A 25157-nucleotide genomic window follows, 5' to 3' on the forward strand; every position below is an offset into this window, starting at 1 on the left:
GTGCAAACCCAATAAATGAAAAACGGTTTACACACGACTCACAACGGATGATTTTCAAACATTTCTCAAACAAGTGCTTGGCTGACGACTTTTGTTCGAATCGAATATACGTACTACAAATACAAATATTCAACAACAGAACCTAAACACCTAAGAATACCTAAATATGCAGAATATGCTAATATATAAATGTTATTTTACATTTGTGAAAATTCCTACTTCACTGAACAACATGTTTAAATTGATGAATGAGAAGTTCTAGAAACGGTAGTTACGTCAGTGTGAATGGCACCAACGGTAGGAATTTGAGGATGGGTGGTAGCAACGGTAGGAATGGCAGCGTGAATGATTGGAACGGTAGCAATGTCTGTGAGTAGAAGCAACGGTAGCAATGTCAGTGTGAGTGGTAGCAACGGTAGCAATGTCAGTGTGAGTGGTAGCAACGGTAGCAATGACAGTGTGAGTGGTAGCAACAGTAGCAATGTCATTGTGAGCGGTAGCAAGGGTAGAAATGTCAGTGTGAGTGGTAGCAATGTCAGTGTGAGTGGTAGCAAGGGTAGCAATGTCAGTGTGAGTGGTAGCAAGGGTAGCAGTGTCCGTGTGAGTGGTAGCAACGGTAGCAATGTCAGTGTGAGTGGTAGCAAGGGTAGCAATGTTAGTGTGAGTGGTAGCAAGGGTAGCAATGTCAGTGTGAGTGGTAGCAAGGGTAGCAACGTCCGTGTGAGTGGTAGCAATGGTAGCAATGTCAGTGTGAGTGGTAGCAACGGTAGCAATGTCAGTGTGAGTGGTAGCAATGGTTAGAATATTAGTGTGAGTGGCAACAATGGTAGGAGTGACTGTGAATGGTATGTGAAGGGAACCACATTCAAAGTGCCCGCCAGAGAAGGCATTTTAAATCTTAGGCAGAGCTGGGACGTAATTAATGGACGGTGACCGTGGGCGGTTTCCCTGCGCACCTTCCCCGCGCAGCCTGGGAGTAGACAGCGAACAACCGCACCTGATCGAGCAAAGACTTGATACTCCACCAATTAGTATTTGGGATACTCATCCGCTGGTTGATTTAAATCTTGAAACCTCGCCCGTCTTTCATTCTACCTTCCCTTAGAAGCCTAGCATCGCTTCAGCTATCCTCCCAGAAGACTACAGCTCAAGGTGAGCTCTTGATACCATTCTTATTTCACACATCGTCGGCCGGCATTAACCCCTATACGACCGCTTACACAAGTAGAACGGTAGGAATGACAGTGTGAGCGGTAGCAACGGTAGGAATCTCAGTGTGAACGGTAGCAACCGTAGGAATATCAGTGTTAGCTGTAGCAACGGTAGGAATATCAAGGTGAGTGGTAGCAACGGTTGAAATGTTAATGTGAGTAATGGCTACGGTAAGAATGTCACTGTGAGTGGCAGCAACGGTTGGAATAATAGTGTGAGTAGTGTGATCTCTAACCAGGTTGTTACAATGAACAAACCACCACCCCGGCAACCCACAAAACTGTTTCTTAGAAACTAGTCAACCTACACCGACCTCAGTCTATTCACAATAACTTTGAAATTATTTTGTAATCATGATTTAAGGGAGTAATTGGACGCCAATTTGGAAAAGAACCGCAAGTCGCCTGGTTTAAATAAGAGCTTCGCAATACAAAGAACCTGATACGAAACCAACTGCATGTGCTCAAAACAATAGCGAACTACCACCAAGAAATCGGACCCAATAATATCCCAACAGGAAACAAAACTCTGCCAGAAGCCCGTCAGATCCCGCATCTTACCCTTCCTTAAGAACGAACAATGTGACAAACCTCACCACGTCCAACCTCAGCTACCAGTACCTGACAGTCCGACGATGCAACCCGTTTTCGCACTTTCTTACAGTCAATATTGACTTATTAAATACGTGCATATGTGACATACTAAACATACTAGTTTACCTTGAAAAGCTTCATAGAAAACACCGACCTTACCTAACCTTCTTAGTATGTTAAGATAAGCATCTTATTGCTTCGTAATTACAATTATTACTTAACCTATACCTATAATAGGTTAAGTAATAATTGTAATTATTATTACTTAACCTATGCCTATAATAGGTTAAGTAATAATTGTAATTATTATTACTTAACCTATACCTATAATAGGTTAAGTAATAATTGTAATTACGAAGCAATAAAATGCTTATCTTAACATACTAAGAAGGTTAGGTAAGGTCGGTGTTTTCTATGAAGCTTTTCAAGGTAAACTAGTATGTTAAATATGTCACATATGCACGTATTTAATAGTCAATATTGACTATACGAAAGTGCGAGAACGGGTTGGACGACGACAATACTAAAAAATAATGACTGAGAGCAAAATCGTCAAAAACCTGATCACTCTCCACCATCCTATAAAGATCCTCAAGCACCTTCTGAATATAGAAAATACCCCATCTGTATTCGACAAAACCGAATCATCAGGCATATGGAGACCAGTCAACAACACCGACTTGTGATCCTCTTTCTCTTTCCGAAACAAAAATTGCGAAAGCTGTTCTCCAAACAACTGTTCCTCCACCCCAGCCCTGACCCTACCCCCTTCAGTTACCTCGTCCCTCATCACGCGAATCTGATCTTTGCACAGCAAAATCCCTGGAAATCTATCAAACCCAGTGTTTACCAACGAATACAAGTGGGTCAACCGAGCCTGCAACACATTCGCCAACCCAAACCTTTAAGCCGACTTCCTCTTCACAATAGAAAGAAAAAGCCGCTGACCTCGCCTTTACACAAGTCCCAACAGTTCAGGAGACAATGAAAACTGCGTTTTCCTTCTACCAACAAAGTCTACCGAACTCGAAATTGGTCAAGAACATCGTCACATTGTAGCAAACTACAATTGAGTTCCCACCCACCCGTACTGGGCTCTGAGCACTAATCTTCACAACCACCATACAGTGGTCCGAGAAAGTCAACAACCCTCCAACTATCTGCTGACATTCAAGAAAATCTAGTCAAGAACACGAACTGCGAGAGACGAAAGTATACTCCATGGTTCCACTATGGACAACAGCCGCATCCCGAAATCTACAAGAAAGTAGAATTTCAACGAAAGCAGGGGACACGTTAGAAGGCGAATGACTACTGCAGACTCTCGCCGACATCACACAGTTAAAATTCCCCCTTCCCCCGCCCCCTCCCCACTCAAAAAAAAAAAAAGACCGAGTATCATGCCCCAGAATATATAACACGTCATTAGCAAAGAAAGCTTCCCTCTACTACTTTCTGTCAGATTCAGAGGGAGCATAAACATATAACAACGGTATAACCATACCCAGATAGGAGATTCTCACAAACAGAATCCTCCCATCATTGTCCATCTCTGTATGTAGCAAAGAAATCGGCACCAGTTTGTTAATAAGAATCAAGGTACCCTCCTTTCAACAACCTGGAGGGATTCAACAACACGATAGCCATTGGTCAGGCAATACAGCAAGCCCCCATCTCAGATATTATCATCCTGGATCAAAGCCACATCGACCCTCTGACGGCGAAACATCGAATCCAGACAAAACTGTGTTGCTAAGGAACGAAGACCATTTACATTCTAAAAGGAACAAGTAAGACTGGAAGCCATCGGGAAAAGAGGAGGAAAGACAGAAATACTTAACCATAGTGCACCTGCTGCCAGACCAAGGTGGAGGACATGTCCAGGAGTCACCCCCGATACCCTGACCATCAAGGATACCCTGGGAAGGAGAACCACTAAGAAATGGGGTGGGAGGCCCCACTCCTTAACACCATTCGCAAATCACTACTAGTGCGACACACGACATTAGACTCAACTGCTCTCCATTACGGCTCACCCTCAATGGGAGGCCCACATGCTGGGTCCGGGGAGAGAACATCCTCACACCCACTCGGCTCCGAGACAGCCACAGCAGCATCCTTCACACACTTCTCACTCTCTCAATGTGATCCTCTCACTCATGGGTTCACAACCTGCCAGTTTTCTTCAGAAGTTTTTGCTCAAGCCCCAAAGCGGCCGGAACAGACATGTCCCGCAAGTGTCGAGTAGGACTCGACACTTGCAGAAGGGGGCAGCCGGCGTCACCACTCGAGGAGTACGGAGAGGGGGGGGGGAGGGAGCGAACTTCCTTACCAACAAACACATCAGGCGGATATTCCCCAACTTTTTTGTACTCAGAATACGAGCTTGAATTCCCAAGGCAAGCTGCCACGTCCTCCTTTTCATAAAAAGAAGCACAGGATGAACGTCAATTTGAACCAATAGGTCTCCTGCAGTTCCCTTGAGTGTTATGTTCTTGCGTACTTTGGTGTACAAGTGGGTATTAAAATATAGGGTATTAAAAAATAAACTGATAATAGAACACAAAACAATGAGTATAAATTGGATAATTTTAGATTTAGGAAAAACCTGGGTAAATACCGGTTCGGTAACCGAGTTATCAATTTGTAGAACCAATTACTGCATAACATAATAGACGTAGGATCGCATGATTGTTTCAAACGTAGGTTAGACATATAAGTGAAAGAATTTGGGTGGATATAAATTCGAGCTGCCACATGTGGGCCAATAGGCATTTTGCAGTTTCCATGATTCTAATGTTCTAATCATACTTAACACTCCCAATCCCATCCAGGTTATATCCTTTAACCTTATCAGCATTACCTCGTCTTAAAAACTTACATTTGTCAGCATTAAAATGCATCTGCCAATCTTAGGACCATTTCAAAAGCTTGTTTAGATCGTCTTGAAGATACTGTGAGTCTTCATCCATGTTTATTTGCCTCCCTATTTTCATATCGGTGGCAAATCTGCAAATATTACTGCTTAAACGTGAATCTAAATCATTTATATATATATTATACATAACACAGGTCCCAGGACAGACCGTTGAGGCACTCCACTTTAAAAAGTTTCCCATTTTTACTTACCTCCATTTATACTAACTCTTTGTTTCCTTTGGTATAAGGCAAGGCATAGGGGAAGACAACGAAGGAGCACAGGTACCTCAAGGTGCTCAAAAAGTAAAGAAAGTACCTAAGCGAATTTTGGTTCTGGGTGATTCCCAGGTGAGGTATTTGAATTGAACTTTTTGTGCCAGAGATAGGGGGGAACAGGTTAAGAGTTTGCTCTCCGGGAGCTAGAATTGGTGACATTGTTAACAACATGAATAAAATTATGACTGGAAATGATAACAAACCCATTATTTGTATGAGTGCAGATGGAAATGATGGTGGACGAGTTAGAAGTGAGGCATTGATTCAGAGGTTTAAGACCGCAATAGAATTAGTTACGAGTAAGGGAGGAATCCCGATCATATGTGACATTCTTCCAAGAAAGGGAGATGAAAATAAAAGGTTGTCAAGGGCACTTGGTATCAATTGCCGACTGGACAAATATTGCAAATCAAATGCAATAACCTTCATTGATATCTGGGAACACTTTTATGCAAGGAATGAGATGTATGCTCGGGATGGGGTGCATTTATCCAAGGCTGCGGTTGTTGCTGTTGCCAACTCGTTGAAACCTGTTGCTGGAGGGGTTTGTTTGGGTTTAAACTGTTAGTAGATAGTGGTATGGGAATTTATACAGAGAAAGGAGGCAAAAAAAGTATCTGTTTTTTGGGGAAACAAATTGGCAAAATGAATGGGGAAAGAGAAATACCTTAAAATAACAATGAACTTAGGGTATATTACACAAACAGTAGGAGTCGGGAGCCGGGAGGCTGAGCGGACAAAACACTGGGCGCGTGATCCTTTGGTCCCGGGTTCGATCCCGGGCGCCGGCGAGAAACAATGGACAGAGCTTCTGTCACCCTGATGCCCCTGTTACCTAGCAGTAAATAGGTACCTGGGAGTTAGTTAGCTGTCACGGGCTGCTTCCTGGGGGTGGAGGCCTCGTCGAGGACCGGGCCGCGGGGACACTAAAGCCCCGAAATCATCTCAAGATAACCTCAAGATAATCAAGTCTAAGAAACAAAATAAACGATTTAAATGCTCTTGTCTGCACAGAAAAAATATACATTATTGCACTTACCGAAAAGTGGATGAGAGTAGAAATTTGAGAACTATTAGCTGAATATCAAATAAATGGATTTATATTATTTCACACAGTATATTAGACGAGGAGGGGAAGTAGCCATATATGTTAGGGACAATTTGAAATGTAGTCTCAAACAGGGAATCAAAACTGAGCCACACACAGAAACTATGTGGATGAAATTAAACGAAAAAGCAAATAATCTTATAATAGGCAAAGCCGGTCGGCCGAGCGAACAGCACGCTGGACTTGTGATCCTGTGGTCCTGGGTTCGATCCCAGGCGCCGGCGAGAAACAATGGGCAGAGTTTCATTCACCCTATGCCCCTGTTACCTAGCAGTATAATAGGTACCTGGGTGTTAGTCAGCTGTCACGGGCTGCTTCCTGGTGGTGGATGGCTGGTCGAGGACCGGGCCGCGGGGACACTAAAGGACCGAAATCATCTCAAGATAACCTCAAGATAGGCGTTATATACAGGCCACCAAACTTAGACAGAATGGAAGCAAAGCATCTATGGGATGAAATATCTAGAGCATCTAGATCTAACAGTATTTGTGTCATGGGTGACTTTAATATTAGTCGAATAAACTGGTTTAACAGAACAGGAAAAAATGAGGGAGAAGATTTTCTAAAATTAAATGCCGATTGCTCTCTTACGCAATACATTAAGGAACCAACACGAGAAAATAATATTTTAGATTTAGTGTTAACTAACAGGGAAACACAAAAAAATGACATCGAAATAGGGAGTGAGCTAGGGAACAGTGATCACAAGGAAATCAGATTTAGTATAGCATGGAATAGATTTGTAAGGGAAAATTCTGTTATAAAGTGCCAGATTTTCGAAGAGCTGACTTTAATAGCATAATAAATATTTTGGGTGAAATAGATAAGAAAGTCTTGGGCATGGAGGGTGGGCCAGTCTTGGAGCAGGACGTGAACCCAGCAATGGGTGATGTAAAAAGGAATCTCGATGTTGATTCAAAATATAACTTATTTACAAATATTCTAAGCAAAGCACTGGAACGTAGAATACGATACAAATTTATTAAATCAAATACTAATGACCCAATGAATAACAAAGGATCTGAGGAACCTTATAGGTTGAAGAAGAGCTTGGTACAAAAGGATGAAGAATGCGGAAGTCAGTTTAGAACAAAAACTCGTCCAACTGGTTAGAAATGTTACAAAAGAGATAAGGAGGGCAAAAAAGAATTATGTAGTTCGCATAGCAAGGCAAGCAAAGATAAATCCTAACCGATTTTTTTCAGTTATATCGAACAAAGATAAAGGGAAAGAATGGGTCAGAGTCAGATAACGGAGAATAGATGAATTATATCTTTAATAAATATTTTATCTCCGTATTTACTAATGAGGAACTTAAAATTATGCCTTCAGCTGAACAAGTCTGTGTTGGTGGGGAAAAAGACAGGTTGACTGGTTTAGCAGTTACCAAGGACGATGTTGTTAATCAAATATTAAAACTCAAGCCAAACAAAATCCCCATGGCCAGATGAAGTGTTTGCCAGGGTGCTTAAGGAATGCAAAGAGGAGCTTTGCGAGCCATTGTCTACCATATTTAATAAATCATTAGTCAATGATAGTGCCAGAGTCGTGGTAGGTTGCTAATGTAGTACCAATTTTCAAGAAAAGAGATAGATCACTTGTGTCAAACAATCGGCCAATCAGCTTAACGTCTATTGTTAGAAAGTTACTTGAATCGATACTTGCATATACCATTCATTTTCAGCTTGAAAAGTCTAAATTAATAAATGATTCACAACATGAGTTTACAAAGGGCCGTTAATGTTTAACAAATTTGCTATCATTTTATTCCAGCATAATTCAGGCAGTTGATAGTGGTAAGGTTTGTGATGTTTTGACCTTGACTTTAGCAAAGCTTTTGATACAATGCCACATGAAAGACTGATTAAAAAGATAGAGGCTCATGGTATTGGCCATGAGCCAATGATATATTAAGTTGGATTAGGGCGTGGTTATGCCAAACGGAATAAAGAGTTAGTATAAATGGGATTAAGTCAGAGTGGGAAAATGTTGTAAGTACAGTGCCTCAAGGCTCTGTCCTGGGACCTCTGTTATTCATAATATATATATATGATTTAGATTCAGGTTTGAACAGCAATATTTGCAAATTTGATGATCATACAAAAATCGGGAGGAAAATAAACACGGAAAAAAGACTCACTATCACTTCAAGACTATCTAAATAGGGTTTTGAAATGGTCATAAGATTGGCAGAAGGAGGTTAATGCTGTCAAATGTAGGGTTTTAAGGCTAGGTTATGATGATATAGTTATGATATAGTTAGATGGTGATGAGATTGCGAAGTCGGATTGCAAAAGGAATCTGAGAGCTATGATTAATAAGAATTTAAAACTAAAAAATCAATGCATAAATGTTCGTAATAAGGCAAATAGGACACTGGCGTTTATTAATCGAAGCGGTACTAATGAGACACTTGTGTTGTTCTTCAGCTATATCTTGCTCTAGTTATGCCCCATTTAGATTATGCAGTTCAACTTTGTTCGCCGTACTATGGAATGGATATAAATTCACTAGAACACGTCCAGCGTAGGATGACAAAGTTAATCCTTCAAATTAGAAACCTGTCATGTGAAGCAAGATTGACAAAGCTTAAATTACATTCTAAAGAAAGGCAAAGAACTAGGGGTGACATGATAAGAGGTGTACAAGTGGATGGATGGACATAACAAAGGGGATATTAATAGGGGTATTAACAGAATGAACACAAGACAGGACAGAATACGAAACAATGGGTAAAAATTGGATAAGATTAGATTTTTGAAACATCTGGATAAATACTGGTTCACTAACAGTTGTTGATTTGTGGAACTAATTACCACCTAACGTTGTGGAGCTGGGGTCCTTTGAGTGTTTCAAACGTGGGTTGGACATGTATGAGTGGGATTGGGTGATTATAAATAGGAGCTGTCTCGTATGGGGTAATAGACCTTCTGCAGTTACCTTTATTCTTATCTTCTCTCAGCACCCTGGCAAACACTCCGCTCGGCCCCTGGGGACTTGTTTGGATTGAGTTTTCCTACTTGCCTAATAACATCCTACCTGGTAACTAGCCTAAACACGGTTTCAGTTTTAACTAGTTTAAAACTGACACTCTTCCCCTCCCACATAGACTTGTCCAGCTGAGTATATAAAGAAAAAAAACGCGTTGTGCGTGGTTTCCTCCTAGGCTAAGCGTCCCTCTTCTTCCAGCCAGAGGTGGTACTCCCTTCTCTATATTAAAAAAAAAAATATTTATTTAATTTACAACTCGTAGCCATTATCCTTTCCCTAATATTTGTTTGATGAGCTGATAAAACCCTTTGCATGCACCATGACAATTTATTATATACGAGTTTGGCCGGATACAAATAGAAGTGTCATAATATTGGTCAAGGGTATTTATGCAGTTTCCTTAGAACCACCGTGATGCGCATGTTTATTGGGACGTGCGCCGTAATTCAAGTGTTCAACCCCAAAATTTTGATCTTTATAAAATGATAAATTCCCTTCCCTGAACACATATATGTAAAAAAAATGATAAATTCAACTTATTTTAACTGTGGGGACGTGGAGAAGGGGGCGTGCGACGTCATCATTTGCTGTGCGCTCAGGCGTGAGAGTCCCAGAGGCGGTGGCCCGGGCCATTCAAGCACTGCAAGTTGCCACAGATATATTTTCAATAATTTGTTCTATGTATTCCCAATGCAGTTTTATTTTTATCGTATATTAGTGTCCTTTACAATATGTATACATTAGAATGTTTATAATGTTCCATGGAACTGTGATACATGTGTCAGTAATGTGTCCACGATAAATGTTTATTGTTGCAATATTGCTTGTTCAAAATTCACCAAAAATACAATATGTACAGTTTCACTCAGTAACACACTGTATTACATACTCAGTACTTCGGAAGTGAGTGATAAAAAATTGAAACAGTTCACGATACACGGTGCGACTTCACTCTCGATGCACCAGGAACAAACATATTTTCGCTTCCTTTGTTCTATGTGCTTGCAAATAACGTACTCATGTACATGTTTGGCTTTAGTACTCGCAGGTGGTATTTAGCCAAGCTTGTGAAATCTAAGATTCAAAAAAAGAGAGGTTTGTAAGGCAGTCTGGAAGAGATTCAGGTATTCTGGAAGAGATTCAGTCATTCTGAAAGAGATTCAGCCATTCTGGAAGAGATTCAGCTGTTCCTGGAGAGATTGATGGAAAACATCACCAGGAAAGCCACTAACGCTTCTCATCTATGCTACTTGTAACAGATGCATCATCACTGAACCCAGCAAACGATTCATCTATGTATCATCTATAAAAAAAAATTGGAGATGGCATTGGTGAGCAAGGGAGGCGCTCAGCTTCAACTGGATATGCTTGCTGTATCGTCCTCATCGTTCCTGTATCACTTGCATCCGACACTTGTGTTAGGTCCTTATTATGCCCAGCTTCATCAATATCATGATCCTTATGTTCCTCAAGGGTCCTTTAATCCGGTTCATCCAGTGGTTGTCGATATCCAGCACTGGCTGTTTCTTGTTCACAGTAAATTTAAGTCGGGTTCAGTTTTGTTGGGTTCCCAGCCATATTGGTGTCTCTTTAAATGAGCGTGCGGATGCTATCGCCAGGGAAGCTGTCCGCTCTTGTCCCATCTCTCGTAAGGGTATTCCTTATTCCGACTTTTACCCGGTTATCCATTCCTCCATCCTTACCCATTGGCAAGCTTGTTGGTCGTCTGTTCCTGGTAACAAACTACGTACTCTTAAAAGTTGTGTGTCCTTGTGGCCGTCCTCCTACCACCGTAACCGGCGGTGGGAAACGGCTCTGGCGAGATTGCGTATTGGCTATACTCACTTAACTCATGGTCACTTGATGGAGTGCCGCCCAGCTCCTTATTGTCCTAATTGCATTGTCCCTCTTACGGTCATGCGTATCCTTGTTGAATGTCCTGACTTCCGGGATGAGAGTGTCTTATTTTCCGACCATCCCTCGCGGTCGCTTGTCTCTGGATAGTATTCTTGGTGACTCGGATACTTTTTATATCATTCGCCTTATGCGTTTCTGTTCTCATATTGGCATCCTTGGTGATATTTAGCGCCCTCTGATTATCCTGCATATTTGATGATGCTACATAGCCTTCCCGGTTTGGTGCCCCTTTTGATAATTACTTACTATCTTGAGGTTATCTTGAGTTGATTTCGGGGCTTTAGTGTCCCCGCGGCCCGGTCCTTGACCAGGCCTCCACCCCCAGGAAGCAGCCCGTGACAGCTGACTAACACCCAGGTACCTATTTACTGCTAGGTAACAGGGGCATTCAGGGTGAAAGAAACTTTGCCTATTTGTTTCTGCCTCGTGCGGGAATCGAACCCACGCCACAGAATTACGAGTCCTGCGCGCTATCCACCAGGCTACGAGGCCCTATGACTTATGCCCTATGGCCCTACTAACTTATGTTCCTCAAATAATAAGGTCGGAATTTCACTGATGGAGAGCAATCTTTCAACACCACGTCTGACAGGTGTCTGGGAGCCAGAGGCGCATGCACCACCCTTGATTACTCATTCAGAACTGATTCTGGCAGCAGGCTTAGAGAAATCTGGGATTTTTTTTCAAGATGGCTGCCTCTCACTGGAGGTCCCAGGAGTCCCAACCTACCACGCTTTTGTTTCGACTGTGTACGAAAAAATAGAAATAGTGTTTTCTCGGTTGGAGCAGTAATCGGCAAACAAGTTTTCTCGGCCGGCGCAAAACATTGGATAGCTATTAGATCATAATTATTCGACCAAATAAATTTAGATAGATACGATAAATTTAATTTTCCCTTCCTAAGAGCACAACTCAGCTAATTCATCTTATGTTTGAATGTTTGTTTCAATCATAAGTAATCCACAAATAATTCATCAACGCAGTTCAAATTAAGAATTCTCTTGAAAGTCTTAAAAAATTGGTATCTTATACTGTGCTGCTAGGTAGGTGTGATCAGACAGTTAAAATAATTAAATTTCCGAAAATTATATTTACAAATATCACGCACAAATTAGAGTAGAAATGTAATGGGGCAGGATGTCCACTTAACTTAAAGATTAAATTGGCATTGAAAATAGGCCACCTTGCGATGATTCCGGGGCTTAGTGTCCCAGCGGCCTGAGTTCTCAACCAGGACTCATCCTCTTCGGCTATGAGAAATTTAAAAAATGGTCCTCGTCCAAGGATCTCAATGTAGACAGAAAGTCCTCGTCTGTGTATCCCACTGTGGAAAGATCGTCATCGGTTGCATATAGCATTGTAGACATTGTCCCTGCCCATAGGATTCCATTGTTGACAGATCGTCTTCGTTCACATGTACAATTTTAGACCGGTGGTCCTACTGTATGTATCCTATTGTAGACAAGTGGTCCTCGTCGACGGACCTGATTGTAGATGGGTCGGCCTCGTCTGTGAAAACAATAAAAGCAGTGCACCAGATGAAGCAGCTACCCGGAAGGGCACTCGTTAAATAATGCTTCAATATCTTCTACCTGTTCTTCACTAAATCGAGCTGCATGCGTTTATCAACATAACATATCGATGCAAGCAGATATTGTGACGCCTGAGTTTATGAGTTCTTGGCTTCGGAGAGCCCCAGTACTCTTATGTGTACTTTCCTCATCTGAACCTTGCGGGGCGCGAAAAAACTCTCCTCGGACGGGATAGTATTGACCATGGTTACAGTAACAGGCGAACGTACTGCATACTGTGACCAACAGTACCACCAGGAGAGAACTAAGGAAGCAAGTGAAGGATTGTGTTGCTTCGACGCGCTATGTACTAAATAATGTCAGGTGAGTTTGGTGCAACTGGAGCAACTGACGATATGACTAATGGGGCCTTAAAAAGGACAAGATAGAAATATAGCTGAAGAATAACACCAAATGTTTCATTGCTAACGCTCTTAGATATCATAGTATCCTATTTTCCTAATTTCGATTACTTTGAATTGAGTTTTTGTCTTTAAGTTATTACTTAAATAAATTATTTACTTAATTGAAGCCAGCTCTTTTTCGAAATCAAGCTTAGCAATTTCAACACATAAGAACATAAGAATCAAGAAAACTGCAGATCTATTGGCCCATATGTGGCAGCACCAATTTGTATACACCTAAACTCATTCATATATGTTTAACCTACGCTTGAACCAATCATGGGATATTATGTCTATTATATTACCTGGTAATTGGTTCAACAAATCAACAACCCTGTTACCAAATCAGTATTTACCTAGGTCTTTTCTTACTCTAAAAGTATTCAATTTATATCCACTGTTTCGTGTTTTATTATGTGTTGATATATTTAATAATATATTAATTTTCCTTTTGTTATCCCCATTTAACCACGAATACCTCAATCATTGGGTGACGTTAACGCCTGACGTTAGACAGTCAGGTGCAGTCAGTCACAGTAAGAGGGTGTTAGTTGGAGCTCCAATGGTCTTGATACTGAAAATGGAAGGTGAAGTGGGTGAACTGGTGCTAGTGAGGGAGCTATGTGGAGCTCTGAGGGCAGAGCTGGATTCTCTACAAGAGGAGATATGGCAGATGAAACAGCGTCAAGAGGAAGCAAATGACTAGAACAGCTTAAGATAGTCCGTCCTGGAATGTCGTATAGGACAGGGGTTTTAAGAAGATTCTGACAAAGCCACCTGCAGATGTCATAAAAACTTCCAACCCATTCGCTGTGCTAGAAGACGGTGTATCAGTGCCGGTGGAAATGTTGTAGGACGAGTTAGGAGTGAGGCACTGATACAGAGGTTTAAGACTTACAGGTTAAGGTTTAAGGAGCAAGGGAGGAATCCCGATCATATGTGGCATTCTTCCAAGAAAGTGAGTTGGAAATGAAGGGTTGTCGAGGGCACTTGGTATCAATTGCCGTCTGGACAAATATTGTAAATCAAATGCAATATCATTCATTGGTAACTGGGAACACTTCTAAAGAAGAAATAACTTGTATGCTCGGGATGGGGAGCATCTATCAAGGGCTGGGGTTGTTGCTGTTGCCAAATCGTTGGAACCTGTGGTTGGAGGGGTTTGTTTTGGTTTAAACTGTTAGTAGATAGTTGTATGGAATTTATATGGAGAAAGGAGGTAATAAAAGTATGTGTTTGTGGTAGAAACAAATTGGCAAAATGAACAGGGAAGGAGAAGGGCCTCAAAATAGCAATACATTTGCAAGGCGGTGTTTTGCTGCCCCAGCAACACGCCAAGGCAAGCGGCAGCGTGTCACGTGGCCAGAGGACATTGACGACAGTGTTCCCTCGACATCAGGTGTTCGTGGTAGGCCTACGCTACGCAGAAAACACCCTCATCTCCTGTCATACCTGTACGCAGCTCTAGCACAAGACGACGGAGCCGTGTTTTTGGTGCTCGTTGTGTTGTTGGCCGTGGTGTTGGCGTCAAAACCAAACCCCCGGGTGCACTTGTGTGAGAGATTTGTCAAACAAATACCAACTTTTGATGGTACCGATGTTGGTGTGACACCATTATTCCCCTATACTGGTGACGATATGGCTGAAATCGACTATTTCCTGACTTATTTTGTTAATGAATTCATGAACCATCTTGTGGCAGAGACGAACAGATACGCTCACAGCCTCATAGAAACGGGCATTTTACCTGCCTTACATATGACACGATGCAAAGACACCACAAATGACGAAATATACGTGTTTCTCGCGTTGAGCATGATGATGAAACACTCTGAGAAACACGTCATCCAGGATTATTGGAGCAAAGACAGCCTTTTTCCATCCCTCGTGTTCAACAGGGACATGTCACGTGATAGGTTCCTGTTGTTTCTCAAGTGCCTGCACTTTGAAAATAATGAAAATGAGGACAGACACGACAGACTTAGGAAAGTGCAAAAAGTTTTTAGTGGTATGAGCGGCAAGTTCCGTGACTATTTTGTAACAGGACAGAATGTGGTGATTGATAAATCACTAGTCCTCTTCAAGGGTCTTTTGCGTTTAAGCAGTACATCCCATCAAAGTGGCACCGGTTTGGACTAAAGTTTTTCGTGCTATGCGACTGCGAACCTGGTATCGTCATGGACATGATACTGTATTCAGGTACAGACGTCGACATACCAGCTCAAGATCCACACGGGTTTTACGGCAGTGTCGTCAAAACCCCGATGGAACCGTTGCTGAACAAAGGTTCTTGAACAAAGGAACATAGGTTGCTATACTATTCACCGACAACTATTATACCAGCCCCTTGTTGACCAGATACCTCCTTGACCACAACACCGGCGTATGTGGCACTGTGAAGGCCCACAGGAGGTAAATTCTAGTGTTTGATGTATGTATTGTAGTAGGTGATTGCCAGTTGCGAAAGTGTGACAAGATGTTATCAGTGCGGTGAAGGGACAGACGTAAGGTGAATATGTTGAAAACAATTCACACCGGTGCCATGTTGGACAGTCGCAAAGTGCACTTTCAAACAAGCTTCCCAATATATAAACCCGATTGTGTCAAACTACAACGTCAACATGCGCCTAGTTGATAAATGTGATGTGATGCTCGGTGCCGTCGAGTGCGTGCGTAAATCTGTGAGGGGACGAAAACAATAATTTTTCCACCTCATTGATGTTGCAGTGCTTAACTGTTTCAACATGTATCTCGTGAAATCAGGCAAGAGACCCCCCAATACGGACATTCAGTGCTGCTCTAGTTTCACAATTGCTCGTGAAGTATGGTAATGAGGGCTCTGTTGCAACGTGCAGGGTGCCAGCAACAATGCCACACGCAGTTCCAGACAGACTGAGGGGTTAGGAGATGTTCGGTGTATATATGCTCGAGTATAAGCCAGGCACAGCATCACGGGACAAGGATAAACGTGCCTGCGTTGTATGCAGGAACACTCAACATAGAGAACGCAAGCGAAGATGCATCTCCACCTGGTGCGGTGAGTGCAAAGTTCCACTATGCCCTGTCGACTGTTTTCCAGCATATCAAACACTCGCAGAGTTCTGAGTGTGTGATAGTGTATAGTGTGTAAATATGTTGTAAATATACACGAATGAACATGAAACATTGGAAATACGAGCAATATATGTGGAAACATTTTTGATATATATAACACAGTGTCTTGGGACAGTACAGATGTTCTACTGCCATAATATTGTGTAAGTGTTCATTATAAATAGGATTGCCAAGAAAAACAAAACAAATGCATTTACAACTGTAAGCAAAAAATTATTTGTTGTAACTCGCGCAAGTTGAAGCTGGCGCGCGACTGGCTTCAGGAGTCTATGTCAAGGGTGACTACCAAATTGGAAGTTACACTCCATTTTCCAGACCCCATTGCGGCTGTGGGGGTTTTCTTTTTTTGCTTTCTCGACTGCAGTGCGTACGTCGCCAATGTACATGTAGCAGACGCTTAACGAAGCTGTCGGAATTAGCAGAGAAAATACGAGAGCAACCGTACAGGGCCTGGGAGCAAGGTTGAGTTAGAGTCATTGAGGGTCTCTTCTCAGACTAGCCTCACCTGGTCCTGCTCCACATTGATCGTTGGAATCTCCTCAATGATTTAACACTTTAAGGGACTCCTAGGGTCCTCATCACATTTATAGTTTAGTGAATATAGGCAACTCGATGTTGAAGACACCTAGAGCTGAAGGCTTGAGTAATGTTGGCAGTATTCAGAAGTGGTTCAATGGAAACACCGCATAAAGCTTAACAGAAGTTTATTTACTAACTTAACCACTTATACAAAGGGTGCTTGATTTGCTTTAGATTGGTGTCAGAAAGGCTATGGTTGCATTGGCGAGACTCTTGACGTTCGGCTAATCGACTCGTATCCACTCGTGGAGTAACACCTAACTTAACACAATTGACAGCCAATCATTAACATGGAAACCTAACTGCCAGTATGCAAAGGGATCACAAGAGTTCCAACCGGATACTCTGGTTATGATGATATGCAATAAATCACAAATACACTGTCAATGGGACAGGCAATAACATGTACAATAATAATATCACACAATACTAAATGTGTGGTGTATGTGAAGCTCACATTCACAGTCGAGTTTAATGCCATGATACCACACAGATAAACATGTATACACCGTCGATTCACCTATACCTGTGTCAGGTATGAAAGGTGAGAACTGTGGTTGATACTCTCAGATCAACACAGACACTATAAAACAATGAAAAGATCTTGTACTTACAGATGCATTCCGGGCGAGTGTTGGTATATCGAAAAGACGCTGAGTTTAACTTGACGGTGAGGAATGGATGGTGTTTAGTCTATTGGCCGATAGACAGAACAGGAAACATCCTCTGTGTAAGGGCTTCCTCACAAGAATGCTCTGCAAGAGGCTGCCGGGCTTCTTGTGGGACACAACACAAAAGTTTACAATTTAACCAATAGCATTGCAGCAAATGAGCGGGAACCAATCATATTAGTCGTTCCCTGATCAGTAGCAGAAGTGACGTCATGAACACGTCATGACCACGTCACAGCTGTTATTCTCCATCGCGCCGGTTGAAGTTGACCTCAGGGATCAGACTGTCGCCTTGCAGGCGTCTTCCCCTCTCTCTCACGCTTCGCACCAGCCAATGTACTCACTGACCCTTTGTGGCAAGTATGCTTAACTTCCTTGTATCTACTTCCTGCCTGGACATACGGCGGCCTCCGTATTATAAACGTATTCCTGGTTAGGTGGGCATTCTGTAGATACCCAACATGCCAGGTCATTATCCAGGGTTAACAGAGATAGGGCTTGTGCACAAAATCGGTGCACTGTGCACTGCAATGAGCCATTCAAGTCAGCTGTGGGAGAATCTTGAGAGACATGCTGTAACAAACTAGGCTGTTGTAAGAATTATCCAGAAGGTTCCAGAAGTTTCGTGTCGGACCTGACCTCAACAACGCACATTCCTCTGGGGATTAGCAGGTCTGAGTCACAAATGGAAAGCGTCTCTGTTCATAGTTGCGTATAATGAATCATTCTATAGTATTCAGTAATTTAGAGAAAATAGTCTTTATTCAGGTTGCATTCAAATTATATTATATAGTAATATTAGTTATAATATCAAGAGTATTCTAATTATTGAGTTAAGTCACCATCAGTGACGTCACGAACCAGATCTAAGTTGTAAGGCGGAGTGACCTGGCGGTCATAGGTCATCAGAGTTGACATGTCCACTATTTCTCAAAGGTCAAGTAGCCATTTGGTGATCGGGAACAGCTCTGCCGTTAGATGCTTGTGTAATTTAACTTCAGTAAAATAATTCAACCAGTCTGGATCAATTAAGTACAACAGAGGTTAATTGTTATAACTTAAACCTTGCTAAGTAACTTGGTAAGCGATGAGGAACAATACTCTGCTCTGGGCTCCTGGAGCATCAGAGAGAGGACAGATTAGTGTGGGATCAGAGATCAACTGGGAGAGGTCAACCATCTTACCTCTCCCCCAAGACCAGCCCCAACATCTGAGCTGGTCAACATAGAGGTATAGTTGCTATTGTTATTTATAGGGATAGTCAATTCATTGCCGTTCAGGTCAAGTAGGGAGTGTTAAAGTGACAGGGAGTGCACATTTTTAGATTTTGTTTTAGTTTTTCTTTTAATAAATTAATTAGCTAGTAAATTTGCATTTTCATTATTTCCATGGGTATGTTATGTTTATGTGGACTTGTCCTGGTCACGTGGTCCCTACGAGGCAGAGTTGAATTGGGCGCCGATTCTAACACCAAATCGGAAGTTATCTTTACCGTTGATTGTGAATTAATTCCACACTCAAGATCCGAGGTTATAAGCTACTAGTGGGGATCAAGCCCCTAGGTTGATTAATTAGCATGATCGATCCAGACCTCGATCATTGCTCAGTGTTACTGGTCTGGTGGTGGCGGCAGAGGTGACTCTAGGATTTTGCTCAAAGCCTAGGTCACGTTATACAGGTTGTAGAATCCTAAGTCGGTCAATCGTCTTAGGACCACGTGGCGTGGAGTCGGCTTTAGTAATAGTTTTGGAGTCCCTTGGTAGAGAATAAAAGTAAGAATACGGGTAGAGGGGGAAAAGGTAGGAAAGAGATCATTCGAGAACACACCCCCCTCCCCCGTGTTACAATGGTGGCAGCGGTGGGATGTTCTCGAATGATCTCTTTCCTACCTTTTCCCCCTCTACCCGTATTCTTACTTTTTATTCTCTACCAAGGGACTCCAAAACTTTTACTAAAGCCGACTCCACGCCACTTGGTCCTAAGACGATTGACCGACTTAGGATTCTACAACCAGTATAACGTGACCTAGGCTTTGAGCAAAACCCTAGAGTCGCCTCCGCCGCCACCACCAGACCAGTTCCGTTTATTTGCGTTGTTCTAGAGATTATTTTTTTTCCTTAAATTCAATCTCTGGTTAAAAAAAATTTTCTCCAAGTGTTTAGCATTTTCTTGCATATTAGGCTAAGTGCGTACATTAAGTTTTGCTATTCCCTGTTGTATTAGTCTAAGTCAGAGGCGTTGTTTCTAGAGCGTAGTTAATCCTCTGGACTTAGGGCTATATGTCGGTCACTATAGTTAGTGAAGGAGTTTGTTAAGGGATAGTAATTTGCGTGTAAATGTTTAATAGGGTCCGTGGAATATTTCTAAGTATTTCGGGATAAGTTTTCGGCTAAGTCAACGTCGGAAAGTCGTTAACTGTAATTAATTTGTATTCGTGGGTCACGTGTATGATCTGGGCATCATTAGGATTCCCCAGTCGATGCGGATGATATTTTCTAGTTTTAACAGTAAGACGGTAGGATTGTGTTTTAGACTTAGAATTTTTTTTGTAGAAACGTAGGTGGAAAATTTTCTAAGTCCAGCTTGGGCTAGAATCGTACATTTTTGGCGAAAATTCGAATTTTCATGTTTCGTGTATATTCCAGAGCCAGTATTACCCTCAAGTGCGCGCAAGGGCTGTAATTCTGTTCTTAAGCATTAAACAGTGAATATCACATTTTTGCAGAATTTAGTTATTTTTCGAGGAAATCGTGTTGTAATTTTGTCAGAGTCCACTTGAGGTGAAAATCTCGGATTTTGACGAAAATTCGAATTAATGAGTGTCGAAACCGCTCGATGTGTCAGTATTGTTCCGCATACTGTGTCAGTATTAAATAACAGCGTATTTTTATCTGTGAACGAGAAACCCATTTTTGCGAATTAAAGGAGTTTTGTGATATTTGGGGTGATAGAATTTTTCCCTCGGAGTCAGAAAAATTGGCAGAGTCCAGCATTTGAGTAAAAACGTAGTTTTTGATAAAAATTCAATTTTTGGTAAGCAAATATATGTCCTGGGTGTCTATATTAATCGCTAGAGCGGTTTATTAACGTAAAACTAGTTATTTTCCTTCAGAACAAAAATTTTGATTTTTCAGCGTTTAAGCGAAAAAGCGCGGGACTTAGTTTTTTCAGCGCAGCTGGTCCCGCTTCATCAGTCATCAGTGGCCACGCTGCTCACTTCAAGTGCGTTTAGTATTCAAGTACAGTAAATATTTTTTATTAATCCATCACGAGTGCTGCACGTTAGTTGCGTTATCATTTAAATTGTTTTATATAAATTAGATTCTTTAATTTTTTTTACGTAAAGGAATTAGGTTTCAGTAATAGAACTGTGGGTTATTTCACGGTCAGACACGAGTGCGGGGCAGACACTCATTCACTGAATTCACTTCAGCGATTCTCTCGATAAATCGTTGTATTTTCTATTTTGGGAATTTAGTAGTTTTCTCTTGGAAAAGAGTTGTGATTTTTTTTATATTGTATAAGATTACGGTTGTAGTGAGTCCGGGTCGAGGGTGTACTAAAGGCTAGTTACAAGAGACGTGGGACACCAGAAGCCTCAGGAAATGTTTAACCCAGACAGTGGCCAGTCAGTGGGGACCAGTGGGAGTGGAAGTGTAGAGGACAGCACCTCTTCCGACAACACGGGGAACCGCTCAGGTAGCTTAGCTGACGTGACAGGTGGGGTCAGTGGGACTGAAGCGACGAGTTCACGGGTTCCGCATGGGACTGGGCAGGCGAGGGTATCTTTCCATCCCAGTAGAGATACGATTATTGACATGAGTGGGGAGTCTTGCGAGGAGTCGTCTCAAGAGTGGGGAGAGTCGTCTTGGGTTACCCCACAAATAACATCGACGCCATGCCAACAGGGCAGACAGGGAGCTGGACAAAGGGCTTCAGTTAGTACGGAAGGACGTCCCACTTCGGTCAGTAGAGAACACCACCAGCAACCCGTTCAACGGGAACAGGAACAGCCCCACCAACAGCAGGAACTACCCCACATAACACCAATACCACAACACCTAGGTACACCTCATCCGTCACTACAACAACCCCAACCCCACCTCCCATACCAACCCCATCCTCAATTCCCATACCAACCCCATCCTCAATTCCCATACCAACCCTTCCCCCAACCCCAGGCCGCTCCATACCCATTCCAACCCCAGGCCACCCCATAACCATTCCAACCCCAGGCCACCCCATACCCATTCCAACCCCAGGCCACCCCATACCCATTCCAACCCCAGACCACCCCATACCCATTCCAACCCCAGGCCACCCCATACTCATTCCAACCTCAGGCCACCCCATACCCATTGCAACCTCAGGCCACCCACACCACACCTCAACCCCAACCTCAATCCACACCCCAACCTGAGGCAACCCACACCATACCTCAGCCCCAACCCCACCCTCAATCCACACCCCAACCCGAGGCCACCCACAACATACCTCAACCCCAACCTCCATCCACACCCCAACCCCAGGCCACCCACACCATACCTCAACCCCAACCTCCATCCACACCCCAACCCGAGGCCACCCACACCATACCTCAACCCCAACCTCCATCGTCACCCCAACCCAAGGCCACCCACACCGTACCTCAGCCCGAACCCCAACCTCAACCCAGTTCCCAACCCCAGGACCCACCCACTGCCAGTAGCCCAGCGTCACACAAACCGGGAATTGTGAGTCTGATTCTCAAGTTGACTCTGCCGACACTCAGAGGTAAGGAGTTGCCGCTTATTAAGGTGGAACGCAACCGCCGAGTGGAAGACTGGCTTTGTGAGATTAGTTCGATGCTGGAGGCTGTCCCAGAGGATAGTTCGAAAATTACTCTTGCTATGGGGGCTTGCGTAGACGTAGCCGGTCCACTGGCGAGACTGACAGAGTTTCAGCACCTGACGACTTGGCCACAGTTTGTCCAAGCGATTAGGGACAGATTCAAGGACAAGGTGTCAGAAGATGAGGCTCATTTTTATCTCCAGTCACTTAAGAGGGATGACCGCAGCACTGTCAAGGATTTCGGGACAATATTAAAGAGCAGGGTTGACGACCTCACTAAGGAACTGGGGTTAGATTCGAGTCAGGCGGAGCGATTCGCTAAACAATTGTTCTGCAAAACGTTACCTTCTGATATGGGGCCATTGTTATTCGCGGAGGGAGCGGTTGTGAGTTATAAAGACCTAGTCTAACAGGCCGCCACAGCCCTAGACAGGCAGACGCGCGCAGGGACATCGGGCACTCAGTTGTCGCCATACGTAGAGGCGTTAAGTAAAGGCGAGGGAGCCAAGCTGAGTAACTGTAGCGCGGGTTCATCAGGCGGGAAGCAGCCCACAGCTGCAAGTTCGAGCCACCCTGCGCGGAGTAACAACAGAGATCCGCGGAGGTGTTACTCCTGCAGGAAGCGCGGGCATATACAGAGGGACTGTAAAGTCACTGCTACGAAAGCATGAAAGCAGGCTCCTAGTGTTGGTAGGCCTACTTTTGAGGTGAAAGTGGAAGGTGTAAGATTGACAGCTTTTGTTGATACAGGAAGCCAGGCAACGGTAATTAAAAAGTCAGCCTTCAGCAATTTTAAATATGCACGTCTTAAACGTTGCGCAAAGACATTAACAGCGGTCAATGGGGAAAAGATTGAGATCGTAGGTCAAGGTACAGTTAATTTTGAGATTGATGGGGAATTGCAGCCTCACACATGTACGATCGTAGAGAACCTTGATTTTCCTGGTCACATCTTAATGGGGACTGATTTTCTGTCGCGATTTGATTATTCCTTGTCTGCTCAAAAAGGGGCTAGGAATTGCAGGTTGCAGTTGGGACAGACTTCCTACCCAGTGGAGATGATCGACCATCCCCCCATTTGTAGCTTCACTTAAGAGGAAGCAGAAATATAATGCGCACTATCCAAAATTGATTTTTAAGTCTCTTCCAGACACAGTTAAGAGGTCATGCGCATTGCATGCATTGACCAAACAGAGTTGCCCACCACATTCTGTTAAATTTATTAAAGTAGCCGTGGGACGTCACATACAACCAGGTACCACCCTTCAGGTGGCTGGGAGATGTGACAGCTTATTAATTCCTCATCACTTAATTGTAGTGCTCGATAAAGGTGCACTCATTCCAGTTGTCAATCTTTCACGTAAGACTTTTCGCTTCAGGGCAGGTGATAGGGTATCTCAGGGAACCATGGTGGAGGACACAGAAATCTTTCACCATGAGTCAGCTGAGACGCCAACCGTCACTGCACAATGTAGTGCATTGCACATGTTAGCTACGAGAACTCCATCCAAAGTACAATACGAGACGAGAAATGTTGCACAGAATGTAGAAGAAGTAGAAAAATTAATATCAGCACTTGATATGCAACATGTTACACAGGCGGATAGGAAGGCACTGAGAGGAGTTTTGAGGAAATTCCCGAAATTATTTGCGACAGAGGATAACCAGATTGGTCTCCTTGATAAGATCAAGCACACCATTCCAACTTGTGATCATTTGCCTGTGTACACGAGACAGTGGAGGTTGCCGGAACAGGCAAAGAATGTTATCAGGGAGGAGTGCCAGAAAATGTTGAGACAGGGCGTGATAGAGCCTAGTACGTCACCGTGGCTCTCTCCTGTTGTGCTACCTTACCGTGAGGTGCTTCCGGGACTTAGCGTCCCCGCGGCCCGGTCGTCGACCAAGCCTCCTGGTTGCCGGACTGATCAACCAGGCTGTTGGACGCGGCTGCTCGCAGCCTGACGTACGAGTCACAGCCTGGTTGATCAGGTATCCTTTGGAGGTGCTTATCCAGTTCTCTCTTGAACACTGTGAGGGGTCGGCCAGTTATGCCCCTTATGTGTAGTGGAAGCGTGTTGAACAGTCTCGGACCTCTGATGTTGATAGAGTTCTCTCTCAGAGTACCAGTTGCACCTCTGTTTTTCAAAGGGGGTATTCTGCACATCCTGCCATGTCTTCTGGTCTCATGTGATGTTATTTCTGTGTGCAGGTTTGGGACCAGCCCCTCTAATATTTTCCACGTGTAAATTATTATGTACCTCTCCCGCCTGCGCTCAAGGGAGTACAGTTTTAGGCTCTTTAGTCGGTCCCAATAGTTTAGATGTTTTACTGAGTGGATTCTAGCAGTAAAGGATCTCTGCACGCTCTCCAGGTCAGTAATTTCTCCAGCTTTGAAAGGTGCTGTCATTGTGCAGCAGTACTCCACTCTAGAGAGCACAAGCGTTTTGAAAAGTATCATCATCGGTATAGCATCTCTAGTGTGAAAAGTTCTTGTTATCCAACCTGTCATTTTTCTTGCAGTTGTGACGGCTACTTTATTGTGTTCTTTAACAGTAAGGTCTTCCGACATGAGTACACCCAGATCCTTTACATTGCCTTTTCGTTCTATGTTATGATTTGCCTGAGTTTTTTACGTGGTTTCCGTTTTTATATTTTCATTTTTTCCATAGCGCATGAGCTGGAACTTATCTTCGTTAAACACCATATTATTTTCTGTAGCCCATAGAAAGACCTGATCTACATCTGACTGGAGGTTCGCCGTGTCCTCTATGTTGCCTACTCTCATGAAGATCCTAGTGTCATCTGCAAAGGATGATACAGTGCTATAGGTTGTGTTCTTGTCTATGTCCTAGATGAGGATGAGAAAAAGTACTGGAGCAAGCACAGTACCCTGGGGGACTGAGCTCTTCACGGTTGATGGGCTGGATTTTATTTTGTTGACTATTACATATTGGGTTCTGTTGGGCAGGAAA

This window comes from Procambarus clarkii, chromosome 26 (genome assembly GCF_040958095.1).
Source record: "Procambarus clarkii isolate CNS0578487 chromosome 26, FALCON_Pclarkii_2.0, whole genome shotgun sequence".
In the NCBI taxonomy this organism is placed as follows: domain Eukaryota; kingdom Metazoa; phylum Arthropoda; class Malacostraca; order Decapoda; family Cambaridae; genus Procambarus; species Procambarus clarkii.